This window comes from Mirounga angustirostris, unplaced genomic scaffold, assembly GCF_029215605.1.
Source record: "Mirounga angustirostris isolate CCGP_5_RB_7025 unplaced genomic scaffold, mMirAng1.0.hap1 SCAF_3, whole genome shotgun sequence".
In the NCBI taxonomy this organism is placed as follows: Eukaryota; Metazoa; Chordata; class Mammalia; order Carnivora; family Phocidae; genus Mirounga; species Mirounga angustirostris.
In genome coordinates, this window is record NW_026991711.1 from 143,645,006 (window position 1) to 143,655,221 (window position 10,216).

At 38.3% G+C, this 10,216-nt stretch overlaps 1 long non-coding RNA gene across 1 annotated transcript; it reads right to left on the reverse strand.

The window, feature by feature from the left end:
- Nucleotides 1–3,096: 3,096 nt before the first annotated feature.
- LOC123838365 (uncharacterized) lies at nt 3,097–7,535 on the reverse strand. The gene is made up of 3 exons (XR_006789461.3): nt 7,467–7,535; nt 3,848–4,015; nt 3,097–3,760 (listed from the first exon to the last, which is right to left on the reverse strand). It is a non-coding gene; the product is annotated as an uncharacterized LOC123838365 (long non-coding RNA).
- Nucleotides 7,536–10,216: the final 2,681 nt, after the last annotated feature.

Sequence of the window (10,216 nt, forward strand, 5' to 3'; positions counted from 1 at the left end):
TTTCTATTCCTAGGAATTTCTAAGAAATGATAGGTATGTCCAGGGATGTTACTTAATAGGACTAGAAGCTATGGGACTAATTCCCCTCCTTTCCTGGATTGAAGGTCACCTTTACCTTAAGTTATTTACTTGAGCTCATGGTTTTACTCTTAAAACGAAGTTGAGGAGACTCATGGGACATGAGACCAGATTGCAATTCACAGATTTTCAATGGAGCATGATGCTTGAAGCAAAATTGAAAAAGCTCAGAAGTAGGATGTGGTAGCAGAGGCAAGAAGAGCAGGATAGATAATATAAGCTTTGCCAGGGCCTTTAAGAAGAAAGAAAAGGCAAGAAAAGCCTTCAAGAAATGATACAGGATGTTGGTGTGATGCATTCTTTTCTCCTCCATTGTTTTGTTTGTGTGTGTGTGTGTGTGTGTGTGTCTGTGTGTCTGTGAGGATAGATTCCTTCTGTGTTTCAAATCATGAGATGTACTGCTTGTAGGTATTTATATATTTTGAAACATGGGCCAATAGCCAAGGAAAATATTCCGTGTTATGATGTTACTGCTTAACAGTAAACCACTATTAGTCTCTCTAAATCCCTGGGTGGTACTAGGATTAAGTCAGCACACCTGAGCTGTGGGGAATACATTTAGATGGCGTTTTATTGGATTTCAGTCCCTTATTTCTCACTGATTCTAAAGGGAAGCAAATACACAGAAAAGATACTGCTTTTCAGTAGATCATTTCAAGTCCTCAGGGTGGGTTTCCCCTCAACTGCTTGAGAATATAGATTTGTCACAAGAGTGCCCCAAATCTCTATTGGCTGGACTAGTTTCTTCTGTAGGAACCCCATACTGACTACGGGCGCAAGTTCCTGATTAAGTGGGCTGAAAACTCCTTGAGGAAGAAAAAGAATATGTCTTTCTCAAATGCTATTATTCCTTAACTTCCACAACAGTGTTCTGCATACAGTAAGGGCCTACCAAATGCACTTGTAGGGATAACTCTGTTAGCCTTTCAGAAGACAGTAACCAGGATTAGGTGACTGGTGTCTTTTGCAATTTTTTTCTCCCTAAACAATATTCACTAACAAAACCATGACCAAGCAAAAGTCTGAGTACAAGTCTGGTAAACAGGGTGGTCTGTGTAGCTGCTGGTGAGAATCTGTCTTAGTGCACATTAGAGACATGGGAAGACACCGCCTCGTTGCTGCTTTGTTCTCGTTGTTGTTACTTGGTTTGTGACATGTAGACTTTCCCTTAGGGCTTCATCTTAAGTCTATTTGGCAATGGTGGTAGTGCTTCTCTTGCATACTGTAAATTCCTATAAACATTTGTTATGTGGCTAATTTTATTTTAGACCACAGCAAATCCTTTAAATAGAATAATAGTTTAAAAATAGTGGCACTTTATGCTCTAAGCTGATCAAATATGTAGTGTATATATGTACTAGGTTGGGGAGCAGAAAAAGCAAGGAAAGAGGTGGCTGAAATTCCAGCAGAGGCCACCCAAGATGAGGAGTTCATTGTAATGGGAGCTCATTTTGCCACAGTTTGTCTAAGGAAGACACAGAAGTAGTAAAAGCATGAGTTTGGAAATCAAAAGCTCTCTGTCCTACTTTCAATGAGCAGTGCAATTTGGAGAAATCACACAACTTCTCCATGCCTCCATGTTCTCCTTTTAAAGCATTTTTTAAAAAACATTCTTAGTTATAACACAACAATTTTTCTGAGTATATATTTTTTCTTCACAAGGCACTGAAGTAGCTAGTAAAGCTTTCCCCTGTGCAACACTTAAAACAAGAAAGTCTTCATGGAGAAATCGCTTTAATTTTTTGTTGTATTCATCTACAGGATGACACATCTCAGCAACCTCAAAGGCAGAAGGCAGAAAAGGAGAGCTGAGAGATGAGCAGGTTATTCAGTCAAGCTCATGGCAAATGCAGCATGCCGAGGCTAGCACATTAGAAGACTTCTAGAATTTGTCAATTTTTGTGAGCATTGAAGCTCTTTATTTGATTTTTAAATGTGAAACTTTTTATCTTATTTTGGCAAGCAGAAGCATTTGCACCCTAGATAAATAAAAGGGTACTAAGTGGCCTTTTCATTGCAGATGGGCTGTGCTAGAGAGAGGAGAAACATGTCTTTATGTCTGTTGTATCTGTTGTTCTGATCACCTCACACTGAAGATGACGTGATATGTCTGATCATAAACAATATTATTTGGATGATTTGCCATACTTTGTTGAGCTGCATTAAAAGATATGGATATTTTCCCCATTTGTTTAAGTCTCTTTACTTTGAAAGCTACAACAAATAATGTTTTTATAAAAAAACAGATCTCAAGAGATTAGTCATTTTTAACCACTCATGCAGAAGAAACATCTCAAATTGCTATCAAGGTGGAAAGTAATTTAACTTTCACTTATTACACAAATAAAAATAATAATCATTGAATTGAGAAAAGGTATAACAGTTTCTGATAAATTTTTCACATTAAAAAAAGTGAAATTATCACTGTAATACTGATAACACCTGCTTGGATTTCAGAAATAAAATAAATTTACAAAAAAACATTATTTTGGGGCTGCCTGGGTGGCTCAGGCTGTTAAGTGTCTTCAGCTCAAGTCATGATCCCAGGGTCCTGGGATGGAGCCCCACAGGGGCTCCCTACTCAGTGCGGAATGGGGAGTCTGCTTCTCCCTCTCTCTGCCCCACCCCCGCTTGTGCGCTCTCTCTCTCTCTCAAATAAATACATAATAAATAAATCCTTAAAAAAACATTATTTTTAAACTTTTGTTTCTAAATTTATTGTAGATGATATTTTTGGTTAGACACAGTATTTTTTTTTTTTTTCAGTTTTCAGAGTGCCCATCTCTTGTGAGTTTTTTTCCGAAGTTTTATTGGCCCTAAAAAGATACTTACATTTTGGCAGAAGATGTTGTATGGGGAGAAAAGTTTTTCTTTCTTCCCTTCTAGGTTGTTTGGCTGGTTTAATAATTAAATTCATGCAAGATAGAACAACAGGAATAAAACAAACAAGTTTAATACCATGTCTACCTCCTATATATATGGCAGAGACCCAGGAAGACTGAGTAAGTCTCTGAAATGTTGAGCATTTCAAATGTTGAGCTGAAGCCATCACCTTAAATACCATCTTCAGCTAAAGATAAAAGCAGATGTTGGGGATTGGAGTCCGTTATGGGAGGTTACTGGGAAAAGCACAGCAGACAAAGGTAAGGATGTTGTGCAGATTTAAGTCATTGCCTTCTCCACTGGTAAGAGTTTCTAGAACTGTATTGTACACCTGAAAGTATACAACACTGTTAACTATAGTGGAATTAAAATAAAACATGTAATAAAAAAATAATTTCCAGGGATTGATTTATCCCTCTCTTCCTAGTACAGTGAGGAAGACACCCTTACATGTGGAGATTTCCCTTAAAGCTGTAAATCTCTTACAAAAGGGTAACTTCTACTCAGTTTTTAGAACTTGTTCTACGTCCATTGCTTTAAAAAAATAATAATAATAACCAGTTTAAAATAATCAACATGCCCATGAGGCATATTTGGGAATGGCAAATCTGTTCCCCTTCAGTCCTACCTTTGAAACTTCAAATAAGAAGTTTCGCAGTCTAGAAGCTAAGTTGATAGATGGTTCTGGAACTCACTGAACCAGTCTCAGTCTTGAGAATAGCTATTTTCAGTTAAACAGTTGTTACCTTATTTCAGGAGGCAGGTGATGCAGGTGGGATCCCCAAATTAGGCCTTTATTCTGTAAGCAAGCAATCAGGTATTTAATAAGAAGCATCTCTATGGACACAAGAAAACCAAAGGTTAAAAGTCAGAGCAAATTACAAACCAGCGTCTGAGTCCTGAGAGCTACCAATCGGGATTGCTAGATGTCAGTCTGGAAGCATCTTCAGATGGGGTGAGAGCAGGCAGTGCCAATGTGACGGATTTGCTGGTTTGCAGTTTGAATGTCTCTGGTGATGTCATTGGTTGTACCAGTAAACTTTTTTGAGTGACCCTGACAGCAACAGGCACAGAGAAGATTGGCATGACTATTATGGTGCTTTCTTTGAAGTTTAGATCAAATCACCTAGCTTCTGTTTTCAGGGCTTCAGGAAAATGGGCAGTGATTCCAACTCAAAAAATGGAAGAAAATTGCAAACACTGGGACACCTGGGTGGCTCAGTGGGTTAAGCGTCTGTCTTCGGCTCAGGTCATGATCTGGGAGTCCTGTGATCAAGCCCCGCGTTGGGCTCCCTTTGCTCAGCAGGGAGCCTGCTTCTCCCTCTGCCCCTCCCCACTCCTGCTCTCTCTGACTAGTGCTCTCTCTCAAATAAATAAAAATCTTAAAAAAAAAAAGTCACAAAGATTATAATCATCCTCATCAGTTCATTGGGCATTTTTTCCCAGTTTGGTTTTATGATCCTAAAGTTATCAGAAACCTGTATTCTAGGGTTTACAGGAGTCCTCTTAAAGATGAAGCACTTTGGCAAACAATTTTGCAAAAGCATCAGAGTAAAACAATAACTCTATGTAAGTGACAAAGACATAAAAATAGCCATGGTTAAAAATCTCATGAGGGGAGGTGCCTGGGTGGCTCAGTCAGTTGAGCATCTGGCTCTTGGTTTTGGCTCAAGTAGTGAAAGTAGTGATCTCATGGGTCCTGGGAAGGAGCTCCAAGCTCTGAGCTCAGCAGGGAGTCTGCTGGGGGGAGGGGATTCTCTCCCTCTGCCCCTCTCCCCACTAGCATGCATGTGTGCACGCACTCTCTTTCTCTCTCTCTCTCAAATAAATAAGTAAATCTTTTTTAAAAATCTGATGGGAATTCATTACAATGCAGTTGACAAGAAAATTTGGTTATTTCTGTGACACACAACACTTCAAGATAATTAGAATTACAAGTGATAACATGACATACTAGATTTTTAGGAATTTCATACAATTTCTAGAATGCTTATATTAATAACAGTTATATTAATAACATATTAACATTATTAACATATTAATAGCATGTATCTGTATAGATGTAATCTAAGAAGGTTTAGCATCACTTGTGACAATGATTCCCATGGAACTTAACATACCAAATAAGCCTAATTAGTTTAACAGATCTTTCGATATATTCCTGGGACCCTTTGGATTATCCCAAAATTTCTTCCAGATTAAAAAGACTTCATGGAGAATTTGATTTGGGGAAGTTTGTCAAAAATATCAAAGGGCTTTGTTCTCATGACTAAATAGGATCCATAGGTCACTGTGAAATAATACTTATCTATTTAACCAAAGTGACAAAGATTTCACAGGCAAATATAGAAGGTTACATCATTCTGAGCAAAACTTAGTTCTTTTAATATTGAGAGGACTAGGTTTACTTAAGTATTCAAAGATGTGATGATAGAGATAACATGAAGCACAAGGAATTATTCTGATGAGGTACAAAATCTTTGCTTTCTAGGCAGATTATTTTAAAAGGTAAAGAAAAACCTTTTATAGTTTCTTATCAAGAGCAGACTAATATGGGGCACCTGGGTGGCTTAGTCGGTTAAGTGGCTGCCTTTGGCTCAGGTCATGATCCCAGGGTCCTGGGATCGAGCCCCACGTCGGGCTCCCTGCTCAGTGGAGAGTCTGCTTCTCCCTCTCCCTCTTCCTGCCTCTCTGCCTACTTGTGCTCTCTCTCTATCTCCCTGTCAAATAAATAAATAAAATCTTAAAAAAAAAAAAAGAGCAGACTAATAGTTCAAGATAACATTATCCTGTTAACAGAAAGAAAACCGAATTCTAATTTTGCACCAGCTTACTTCTGATATTAAAATTCATTTACTCAATTAAATTCATTTCAATAGTATTCAGTCCCAAATATGCTTAAAATTCCCTTGTAAAGATTCCTTTCTGGGCCCCTGGGTGGCTCAGTCAGATAAGTGTCTGCCTTCAGCTCAGGTCATGATCCCAGGGTCCTAGAATCAAGCCCCACTTTGCCCCACCTTGGGCTCCATGCTCAGCAGGGAGACTGCTTCTCCCTCGGCCCTTCACCCCACTGTGCTCGCTCTTTCTCTCTCTCTCAAATAAATAAATAGAAAAAATCTTTAAAAAAATTTTAAAGATTCCTTTCCACAAACGTTTTATAACCTTCAGATTTTGTCATACATTTTTCCTCTCTTCCTTTTGAAATAGCCAGTTTTACTTTGGGACAAGTTTACTTTTTTTTTCCCTCCAACAAAAATGCATTTCCATCCCTTATACCTTCTTTTACTAAAAACATATATCCTACTTTCCTTGCATATGGAGATATTTCCATTAGCATTTCTAGTAGTTTTAGTCACAAGAAAACTAGAACTCTTAGCCCTTAGAAACTTTAATTTCTAGTGAAAACTAAAAAGTAAGTTATTGTGAATAGTCTGGTATACCAGTATTTCTTAGATTGGCAAATTTATGAATACATTTTATAAGTTCTAGAAGCAGGTGCTACTTCAGAGTATAGTCTTTCAATAAAGCACAAGACATGTTACTAATAGACTCAAATTTATCTTTAGTTTCTCTGTAGTCCAAAAGCCAGAAATAGATAAACCAATGTTCAGTAATTAATGTTTTACTATTTTTTTCTTATTTGGAAATGATATAGATATTGAATGAATTTCCATCATTTAACTTAGCTTAGCTAAACTCAAAAGATTCAAGTTACCAAAAAGATTTTGGAAACTATTTTTAAGTACACATACCATAAAATGTGATTATAGCTAAAAAGTTCACCTAAAAACTCGTATCCCACTTACATCTCTCTAAGTCACTTCCACCCAACAATTATGTTTAGACTACCCATGAGAATTTCATGACCCATTAGACAAAATCAGCCATCATCCCAGGCTATTTTTCTTGCTGACAATTTTCTGTAACAGAGATATAAAACATTAACTTATTTGACTAGTAGACCTAAGCAGGATAAAAGTTGTATGTCTGCATTATATTCAGTTTTGATAACTCTAAAGATGTGTCTATTTTAACTAAACCAATGAACTTAAACTAGCTTTAATACTGAGTATTTTTCCAGATCATGTGACCCACAGAGCATTTGGGTTAGTTTCTATTATATTTCTGAGAACTTTAAGAATACTTAATTTATAAACACTTAATTTAAAGACAAGTAAATAGAGCTCTTTACAAATTAATTTTGACAATATCAACTAGAAGTAGAAAAATACCACTTTTATCTACAATATACATATATAGACACACATAAACATACAAACAGACACAGTGACCCCATAGCCATTGCCTTAAAATTTGAGCCATTAGTCAGGCACAGCACAAAACTCACTGGTTTATAAAGAACAGTTGGATACAAATTTTTGTTTTGGCCGTTGGAATAAATTAAGTTCCCCACTCAGATAGTTAAAGTTTTTCTACTAATTTTTGCGGAGAAGACACTTGAGATTTTTCATTAGTCCAACTTCCAGATACTTCCTGATACATACCTTTGTTTTCTTTTGATGAGAAACATCTCCTTCTAAAGTTTACATTTCAAAGAATGGCTCTTAGGTCCTAGAGAAGACAGAGATAATCTACATCACAAAGGCAATTCCAGTTTTCTCCAAGATGGAGTTTGGGGACCATATTTGACTATTCTTAGAGGTCTAGGATAATTACTATTTTTTTTCTTTCCATAAGTGTAAGGTAATTCTGTTTCTAATGTCCTGATCTTTTTTAATGTCTATAAGCATTTTGAGATCAATAGTGGAGGCCTGGGGATTGATAAGGATAGGTAAGCTTTGGGTGGCTTCTAGAGCCACATTTCTGGTTTCGTAGAGATTTCTAAGACAAAGACAGTTGTGTCCAATTCACTGAATAACTGGATTGAAGCCGGACCATCAAGGAACAACCTGCCTTTCCAAATACGCTTGCTTCTTTATAGCGGGGAGATGTCTATCTAAGATAGGGATCAAAAGATTTGTGTCTTTGTAAAGTTTGTGTAAAGTGTTTTTAAAAAAGCCTTCTTTCTGAGTGTACAGTTCAAACTTAGCTTCTATCAGCCCCCGAACATGTCTTCAGCTGATAATTTATAGGAGAGCCTAGGAATAATTTTGGTCCTCTGTTCCTTCTGTGATGGGGGTTGTCAATGGCCACTAATCTTTCTAATTTATCTCTACATTTAGTAGGATCTTCTGAAAGAGAAAGTCAAACGGATTTATAATGTAAAAGATCTGTGGCAGCTTGCCTGGGTGGTTCAGTCGGTTAAGCATCTGCTTTTGGTTCAGGTCAAGATCTCAGGGTCCTGGGATCAAGACCCGCATCAGTCTCCCTGCTCAGTGGGGAGCCTGCTTCTCCCTCTCCCTCTGCCCCTACCCCCACAACTCATGTCTCTTTCTCTCTCACTCTCTTTCTCAAATAAATAAATAAATAATCGGGGCACCTAGGTAACTCAGTCAGTTTAAACATCTGCCTTCGGCTCAGGTCATGATCCTGGGGTCCTGGAATCGAGCCCCGCATTGGGCTCCCTGCTCAGTGGGGAGTCTGCTTCTCCCGCTCTCTCTCTCTCAAATAAATAAATAAAATGGTTAATAAATAAATAAATAAATTAGTTTTAAAAAATAAAAGATCTGCTGCTGTCCAGGGATCATGAATTCTTTGTGATGGAGGTCTAATATACATCCTCAAAGTACATTGCATAGTAAAGCCTGAAGCTGGCAGAGCCTGATTACAGAGCCCTGGGAAATAGGAGATATTGTAAGGGACAGCGAAGCGAGCCCTACTCCACATCTTGGGTGCTTCTGCTAAATTCACTCCTTGGCTTTCAGCATTTACATGTGTAACCTCTATACTTGGTGCCTAGAGATTAGGCTGAGTGCTCCCTGTAAATCTTGTAGAAAAGAGGAAGCTTAAAGAGGCAGATGGGGTGGATTTTGAGAAGGGGAATTTACATTGGATGTGGACATTGATTTTTGTCTTAAGTCTAATTTCTGTTCTTTTTTCTCATCAGGAGAGTCCCTAAAACTAACCATTACGCTTCTTTTTGTCTACTTTTTTTTTAAGATTTTATTTATTTATTCATTTATTTATTTGAGAGAGAGAGAGAGAGAGTGCCTGAGCCAGGAGAGGAGCAGAGGGAGAGGACAAGCAGACTCCATGCTGAGTGCGGAGCCTGATGTAGGGCTTGACAGGGGGCTCGATCCCATGACCCCGGGATCATAACCTGAGCCAAAATCAAGAGTCAGACACTCAACCAACTGAGCCACCCAGATGCCCCTGTGTCCACTTTTTTAATTTGGTCTTTCTATAGGTACCAGTAAGAACTGTTTAGGATGAGGGCTCTAAAGAAGGAGGAGGAAAAAGGAGAAGAGGGAGAGGTGGAAGAGAAGAAAGGAGGAGGAGGAGAAGAAGAAGGAAGGAAGGAAGGAAGGAAGGAAGGAAGGAAGGAAGGAAGGAAGGAAGGAAGGATTTCAAATATCAGAGTTTGTCCAATTCAAAGGATCCATCATCTGGCCATTGACAAGTTGGATCTTATTTTAATCTCAATACCAAGTCAAACCAGTAAGCCTTTTTATGGCTTAACCAAGGATGCAAGAAGCATTTCCAAAGGAGAATGCAAAGTTGCAGGCCTCACAAGATCCAGAAATTTCACTCTCAGAGTTAGCCTAAGAAAGCAAATGTCTTCCTTTCATAGGCGGGAAGGATGGTATAGTGTAAATGGTGTCTCTGGTTTCCCATGAGAACATGAGATGCTTCCAGTTACACACCTATTAGTCTGTGACCCTGAATAGGTACTATTAGACTGGGACTTTTCTAGCACTAACAAGGCAATGAAGGTTGAGATGATAAAAGCCCCATATGGACCAAGACCCCTTATGACAAATTCCCCTGGGAGCTATCATAGCTGGACCAAGAGAACAGTGCTAATTGGATCCACAGCCTATTTAGCTGTCCATCAGTTGCATATCCATACATGCATCCTACTAAGGAGAACATTCTCACTAGTCACCAAACCCAGTTCTCAAGACATAGAACAAGATGAAAGAGACAAAAAGAAAACAATGACTGTCTCTGGGAAGAAAGGGATCAATGGAAACAAAAGTACTCATAATAAATTTTTTACCAAAGCCACCATACCCAATGAACTAGTTCACCCAAATAGTTCTTTCCTGCTAACCTAAATTTAGACAAAGAAAAGGACTAATCACTCTTGCTTCCGTTAGGCTCTGCAGACAGAGACCAGGACTGATAGGGTGAG